The sequence below is a fragment of the Rhinolophus ferrumequinum genome, chromosome 2 (assembly GCF_004115265.2).
Source record: "Rhinolophus ferrumequinum isolate MPI-CBG mRhiFer1 chromosome 2, mRhiFer1_v1.p, whole genome shotgun sequence".
In the NCBI taxonomy this organism is placed as follows: Eukaryota; Metazoa; Chordata; class Mammalia; order Chiroptera; family Rhinolophidae; genus Rhinolophus; species Rhinolophus ferrumequinum.
The window spans coordinates 45,932,511-45,940,802 of NC_046285.1; the positions used below are offsets into that span (position 1 = coordinate 45,932,511).

Consider the following 8,292-nt stretch of genomic DNA (forward strand, 5'->3'; position numbering starts at 1 on the left):
CAGTACTTCTTTGTTTTAACCAGTTTGTTATATTGCTCATTAAAACTAATTTCTTTCTGGAGTGAATTCATGTCCTGATTTCTTATTTTATTGACTGTATTTTTTCAGGATTAAATTTCATGGATCTTGGAATTTTTATTTGCAAGCTTATTTTGAATTGAATTGTTTTTGCTCTTTGTTTCCAGTCTGCTTCTATCCTCTCGTTCCCTGTGTCTATGTCTCTCAGTCGGTTGGTTTTGTGGTTGCCTCTTTACTTGGCCCCCTGGAATTCCATTTCAGAACCAGATGTTATAACGGCTGTTCATGGTCTCAGCCATGGTCATGTCAGAGATATCTCAGGTCTAGTCATCAGGCCAATATGTGGGTTGGTTGTTGTCTGGATTTCAAGGCTGGATCTGTGTCCTCTCCTAAGTCATGGCTCAGGAAGCCTCTGGGTAAGGCAGTCCTCCTAACTCAGGTGACTTGTCTCAAATGGAGCAGGCTGTGGAGCAACCCCCACCACCTAATTCTGGACCCCTGGAGACCGACAGGTCCGTGGTTTCAGACCAACTCACGTTTTGGCATTGTGTGCTTTTTCTTGTCCATGGAGATAGCAATCTTTTTTCCCCCTTGAACACTACAATGCCATTTTTTATAGTTTATCTATCTTTGCCATGTGTTTGGGGGAAGAACAGCAATGCCAAAGTGTGAGCTTCTTATTCCATCTTATTAGAAGTCCAGCAGCTGTTATTAAAAACCAACCTTGCCATACTTTCACTTTTCTGTGACAGACAAGTGACCATTCATTAGTACACATGCTGTGGCTTGTACATTTAAAGACTAAATGGGAATTCTGTATTTAGCAAAGTTAGAATGACTTGCTGGTTATAAAAATAATAGGGCATGATTTTCCCTGTCAACAGTTAAATTGTTCTCACTGGATCATGAGCTGTATCTGAACTGATAAGCAAATTCTATGGTCCCTCAAGAACTAAAATCCAGAAAAAGCTAAATGTATTCTCTAAAGATTTTTTAAAAGACATGTAATCATAGAATTTTAGAGCTCAGAGAAACATCAAAGGTCATATATTATGGACCCCTCATTTGTGGATCTGGAAAAGAAGACCTAGAGAAATTAAAGGTCTTGCTCAAGGTTACATGGTATACTGGTAGCAAAGCTAGAGCTTGAATAATTGGGTTCTCCTAGGTTTGTATCTCTCCAACAACGTTGTCTGTAGCATATATCAGAAGTGAAAGAACTGGGATGCTGATAAATAATTTCTACTGTAATGCTTAATAATTTAAAAAGTGGAGGCATTTCACAGAATAAATCACATCTAGGTTTCTTAAGGTCTCAGTTTCAATCTACTGTGTGTTTTTCAAATGCACATATGTGCATACCATCATTTCTTGCTCCAGATAGAAAGCTGAGTTAGCCAGGATGTTCCTTATTCTGTCTCTCGCATGGCTAAGTCCTATTAAGTGTCTACATTAGATAAATGTAAAAGAATAAAAAATAAGAATAGATACAAAAACAGAAGTACAATGTTTCAGGGTCCACGGTTACAAGAAACTGACTCAGGCTGCTTCAGCAGAAAAGTAGTTTATTACAAGGGTTTTGTGTAGCTCACAAAATTGTTGGGAAGGCTGGAATCAGACCTGAGGATAAGCTTCCAGAAACAGGACCCAAACTTGAGAACTAGCCTCCTGAGAAAACCACTACTGCTGCAAGCACAGGGCACTAGATGCCATAGTGAACTAGACGCTCATAGGAACTTGGCTTTACTGAAACTACAGTTGCCATCAGCATCAATGCCATTTCTGTGCAGAAAACAGCATGCTGTGAAACACCTCTGGAACTGTGCAGTGTGTTCGTACTGCTCTAGTCGTGGAGCTCCATGCTACAACTGCTCCAGCTCAGTTGTAGCCCCTGCTGGTTCCCCCACCCCCTTCTCCTGCTCCTCCTCTCCCTCCTCTTCTTCCCTCTCCCCCTCCCCCTCCTTCTACCCACCTCCTCCCCCACCTCTTCTTCCTCCCCCTCCTCCTCCTCCTTCTATCTTAGATTGCATTAATTGACCTCTCTACTGTTCTACAGAATCTAGAGTTTAGACTGTCAGGCCAAAATAGGACTTTTCTCAATTTTTTGGTCAAGTGATGTGAGGGCTGGAATCATCCAGGAAAAACAAAAAATAAAGCCATTGCATTTTCTTGCATATTCATGTGACCTAAGGGACAACCACAGAGCTTGATAATAGAACGCTCACCCACATATCACTGTAGTAAGCAGGTGTGATAAACTTCCCTCCCTTAAGAATTCTTCAGTAATATTCTTTTCTGAAAGTTGCTCAACAATATGGAGAGCTTTTCTCTCAAACTCAATCTTCCTTTTCACAGTCTCTTCTAGTTCTGCTTTCCTTTTAGAAGCCTTTTCCATTTATGACTTCAACTTTCATTTTTAAATACATAAAAATAATATGTCTCATTGCCAGGTGTGCAAGGACTTGGTTATGCTTGTTGGAATATGGTTCTCCTCTATCTGGGGGAGTCACTCAGTCCAGTTAGGGACTGGGAGGGGCTTGAAAGCTAAGACGGTGAATCTGGAAACACAGCTAGTTGTCAGTCACCACCAGACCCTCACTGTGGCTAGAACTCCAGAAACGGTGAGTAGAAGTTCATTTTCTATTTAGTCTTCATGGATTATCACTCTGGTTAACAGCAGGTTCTAAATATGATGGTTAAACTTTCAAGGTCTTCTTTCAATGTAATTCTTCAAGCAGGGTGGCTAGAAACTGTGCAGACACCACATTTTCCCCTAGAACGCTTCCGAATGCCAAGAATCGGGGCCAGTAATGACAGCAACACCATAGCAATTAAAATCCATTCTGCAGCTTTGTCTATAATATTTCTTTGTTAACCTGAAAGTTCAGACAAGATTTTTAAGTTGTGTGTAAATATCTCCTAATGAAATCTGAAGAGGCCCCCAAAGTCCAGGTAATACTTTACGCACTTTTTCAAGTGCGATGCGTTTTCTAATCTTGTTCTGAGAACTTGAATGGATCATGGGAAAGGTGGGCTCATGCTCTTCTGAGTCTTGTGATTTGGTGGTTTCTTCATTTTAAACATATCGTCCTCTACAAAACTCCCTGATTCTTAGGTTTAATGTTTCAGTTTCTTCTTTCAAGTTCTCATAACTTGGCAGTGGTTTAATGGCTGTATCTGAGGCCCTAAAAGGCAAATGACTCATACAAGCTGTCCTGAGATTCCTGCAAGGCAGGAGAATGACTACCTGGGTCAGAGCTGATGTCATGTCATCAAGTTCTTTTTGTTTAATGAGAGGGGCTGAAGAAGGTTTCTGACACACAGAAGCAGAATTCTGGCCATCCAAAAACCTCACAGTTTCTTCCGTCTTCCACAGAAGTTTCTTCTGTCTTCCAAAGTCTCCTTCAGAACGTTAAATAAGTTTACCTTTGCGACTTCAGGACACACCTGCACTGAACTAGAAACTTGGTCTGATTTGGCAAATTTCCTCTTAAAATGCTCAGCACTTTTCTTACTTATGCCTACTAGAGTTATTTCTGTCCTATTGTATTTATTTTCACAAATTTCTGAAGCTTCTTATTTCTCTCACAAAGAACTATTTGAAGAAGTGCAAGTATTTACTTTCGGTAAAGGAAGTTCATAAGTGGCCGCTTTCTCCTGATGATCTACTCTGCCTGACTGCTCAGTGACATCTTTCACTGTGTATCTTCTGGCTTGAAGTTAGCTTTTTGACGAGCTTTCTTTTTCCTTATTGCTTTCTTTGTGCAGCTGTGACCTATATGAGTCGCATTTGGTCTGTTTCCTGGTAGAATGGAGGAAACAAATTCTTGCTCATTATCATTGCTTCCTATCATTGGAAGAACTAGAAGAACTAGACTCATACTGCTTCTTAAAATTGCCAGGGTTGTCAATATTTAATGCTTTAATGGTCTTACTGCATAATTGTGCGTCTCCAGAATGGGCACTTTCTTCCTTTTGAACCCATACTGGAGTGTTAGGAATTTGTGCTCCCAAAAACTTAGATGCTTTATAACAAAAATTGCTGCAAAAACACTATCTTTCAGTAATATCATAGACTTTAATGGTTTTGTTAGAAATTTTATATTTCTGTGTTAGTACAAGTCCTATCTTCTTCTGACCTAAGGGACAACCACAGAGCTTGATAATAGAACGCTCACCCACATATCACTGTAGTAAGCAGGTGTGATAAACTTCCCTCCCTTAAGAATTCTTCAGTAATATTCTTTTCTGAAAGTTGCTCAACAATATGGAGAGCTTTTCTCTCAAACTCAATCTTCCTTTACACAGTCTCTTCTAGTTCTGCTTTCCTTTTAGAAGCCTCTTCTTGTTTCAAGGCATTTGTCTGTGCAGCACCTGCAGCATTTCAGGGGTGCGGTGGTCTGGGCCTTGTGGTGGGCTGAGGGTAGCTGGGCTGACTCAGTCATTCAAAGCTCCCTTCTTAAAGCAGGAATCTGCTGTGTTTGGATATGCCTAATTGATGTACTCTGGCTCACATGCTAGCAAGATAGCTGCAATCGAGGGGCTGGGGAGGCAAGTTTTCTGTGTGAGAGAGCAAGGCTCTGAATGTAGAAACATACCCAAATATAACAACAACGTTCAGGTACCAGGCAACTAGAACGGCATTTCATGAATATTGAACGTAATAAAACATTTTTTTAAGGCTAAAGATAATGTAGTTCCCACATCTATCATTCTGAAGATCAATGATGAACATATATGATTCCAAGAGTAGACATGGGGAGTGGGTTGAACCTATACTGTCAGTTGAGTTTTTAAAATTTGTTACCTTTATATGACCTTGTTTTCTTGAAATGTTCCTTTTTTTTTCCAAATGTGTTTTCCACATCTATTGAAATGACCATAATTTTTTTATTTTTTAAAGCAGAGTGCAATGGCAGTTTCAATTGATTCATTACTGTATCATATTAGTAAAGGTGATACATACAGAGGATTTTATGTTACAGGTGGCAGAAATGTCTGCCAATGTTGTCTACATTTAATAAATTAAAATTGGCAAACCAACAAAGGAGCTGAAGAACCCATGGGGGTGCGTATGGGGCAGGAACATCCATTATACTATGTGGTCTCCATTTACCCCTCCAAATCCATGCTCTACCCTCCTCCTCCCTGCACCGCGCCCCTGGAGGCTGACCTAAATGCACTGCATCAACCAGTTCCCTTGCCCTCTGCCTCCAGTTGGGTTTGGCCAGTGGGAGGGGCTGGTGAGGTGGGTAGGTAGCTGAAGGGCGTTTAGTTTCCCAAATCCCTCCTGGCTGGGTTGCAGGTTGTTTTTCTCCTGAAGGCCCCTGTTGGGTGGCCCTCTCCTATAGCTGGGGTGCTGGCTACCACTCCTTTCTCCTGCTCTTTCAGGCCTAGTGGTTTCCACTATTGCTAGCCCAGGGGACACTTACCCATACCTTGTGGCTTTCCTTACCCCTCTTCCACACCTTGAAAATAGCTTCTTTTATTTATTTATTTATTTATTTATTTATTTATTTATTTATTTATTTATTTATTTTTAAGATTTTATTGGGGAAGGGGAACAGGACTTTATTGGGGGAACAGTGTGTACTTCCAGGCCTTTTTTCCAAGTCAAGTTATTGTCCTTTCAATCTTAGTTGTGGAGGGTGCAGCTCAGCTCCAGGTCCAGATGCTGTTTCTAGTTGCAGGGGGCGCAGCCCACCATTCCTTGCGGGACTCGAGGAGTTGAACCGGCAACCTTGTGGTTGAGAGCCCACTGGCCCATGTGGGAATCGAACCGGCAGCCTTTGGAGTTAGGAGCATGGAGCTCTAACCGCCTGAGCCACTGGGCCAGCCCGAAAATAGCTTCTTTTAAATAAACTCTCCTCAATTATCCATTTGCATTTTCTATGAGTTCCCTGCTAGGAGCCTGATTAATACTGCCATCTCCACTGTGACATATGCCTGCATCTTATTTTCTCATCTCACCAATCAAAGTGCTGTCACACATTTCCTTTTGTTTTCATCTCTAACTCAAATTACCAATTGAGTTAAATGAGTACAATATTTTAAAATATGACAGTAGGAGAAACTTATCATTATGGTTTCAAAATTTATCTATAGGTATAGCCAAGTTCTTTTCAGGCTTAGCAATGCATCATAAAAAGTTCTTAAAATCATTAATTTGGGGCTCCATTTCAAAAAAAGAGTATTGGCTGGTTCTGAGGCAAACCACAGATAAATATTAAGGAGAAAGGTTCACAGAAACAACACAAAGTGATGGATACCGCTCCCACCTTTCCACATACGCGTATTCCAATGGACAGTTTGTCTCCTCCAAGGTACTACAACTCTGAGAAGGCTAAAATTACTACCCTGAGTGAACTTTTTTTAACAGAGAGAAAAATTTTATGTGTCTGAATTCTCATAAAAGTCTACAAAGGGCTTCCTTGCTTAAATAGCTGTTTTTCCCAGTTGTTTCTGATTGATGGATAATTTCTTCTTACATTCTAACAGATGTCAGCCATTTCTGCCACCTGTAACATAAAATCTTCTGCACATATCACTAATATGCTACAGTAATGAATCAATTGAAACTTTCATTGCACTCTGCTTTAAAAAAAAAAAAATCCCAAGAAAACAAGGTCATATAAAGGTAACAAATTTTAAAAACTCAACTGACAGTATAGGTTCAACCCACTCCCCCATCTCTACTCTTGGAATCATGTATGTTCATCATTGATCTTCAGAATGATAGATGTGAGAATTACATTATCTTCCGTCTTAAAAAAGTGTTTTATTGTGTTCAATATTTATTGCATGCCTTTTATATGCCTAACTCTCCTCCAAGTTTTATAGGGAATGAAGAAATATAATATGCAGTGCTTGCCCTCAAGGAGTTTCCAATCTAATGGGAATGACAGTGAAAATTATTGAAATGATATTAAATGATTATTGTATGACATTCAACGGAGAGAGTTCAGATAAATTTGGTATATTTCTGTATGATACATATTTCAATGTTTCTAACTGGTCAACCAGTTTAGACTAGTCAATTTTGGTAGGTGATCCAGTTGACAACAGTGACCACATCTCTGTTCCCAAGGCTTCTCTTAATATGAATTGAAATTGTGTTCCATTTTAAGCATCCATATCATATAACTACTTCTCAAATGGTTTCAAAATAATGATTCTAACACTGAATTTCTTGCACTTCTGCAATATATATTGTGCAATATGTCTTGCACTTGTGCAATATATTTTTTTGAACCTATAAATAAAACTTTATACTCATCCTTATTCAATTATTCTGGTAGTCTGAGTCCCATTGTTCTAATTCGTTAAAATAATATGGACCCGGTTTTGATCATTCAATTTATTAGCTTTCCATCACAACTTTGGTCACCTAAAACTTCAGCTTATACATATCTTAGTTACAAGGAATTTTGGAACATTGTGAAGTTCATGAAAACTTGTTCATGTCATCTCATTTTACCATCAATTTCTTACAGGTGGGGCCACTGAAGTGAGGTAGTCTGCTAGAAAGCATAGAACCAGGACAAAAATACATGTCTTCAGACTACTGCCTTGGAGCCCTTTTCTTCTTTAAAACATTATCTTCTTAAAAAGCGTTCTTTTCATTTATTCTTCATTTTGCAAGTAATATGTTAAGTAACATTAACATTGCATTGAAAAAACACCATAGATGAAGTGAACATCCTCCTTGGTCCTTCCTCCAATCCCATGTCTCCCAAAGGTATTCACCCAACTTGGCTTGGAATATATTCCCTCCCGGGAATAGTTCATTTTATGAGGTATCAGATTGTATTTGTTTTTCTGAAATTTGCCCTTTCACTTCAAAATATATTTTAGAGACCTTTCCATGTCAGCATTTACATATATTACTCATATTTTTATCTGACACAGTGTTCCACTGTAGGGATGTGTATTACTTATTTAACTTTCCTCTCATCGATAGATATGAAGATTGTTTTCAGTTTGTTGCTTAAAAAATAGTGTAATAAATATCTTATATATGACTCTAGGTATATGTGTGAGAATTTTTATAGGCTAGATATTTGGAAGTGGACTTACTGTTTGAAAGGTATATGCACTTAAAATTTTGTTAACAAATGCCAAAATTGTCCTCCAAAAAGGCCTACTAATGTATATTCCTGACAATGTGTAGGAGAATAGAAGCATTTCCCCACACTTTTAGTAATATTGATTAGTACTAATTGCTTTAGTTTTTACTAATCTGAATTGTTATAATTACTGAGTTTTAGCATCTTA

At 38.9% G+C, this 8,292-nt stretch overlaps 1 pseudogene; it reads right to left on the reverse strand.

Annotated features, from left to right (window-relative positions):
- Nucleotides 1-2,688: 2,688 nt before the first annotated feature.
- Nucleotides 2,689-4,402, reverse strand: LOC117032696 (putative RNA polymerase II subunit B1 CTD phosphatase RPAP2; annotated as a pseudogene).
- Between the last annotated feature and the right edge of the window lie 3,890 nt (nucleotides 4,403-8,292).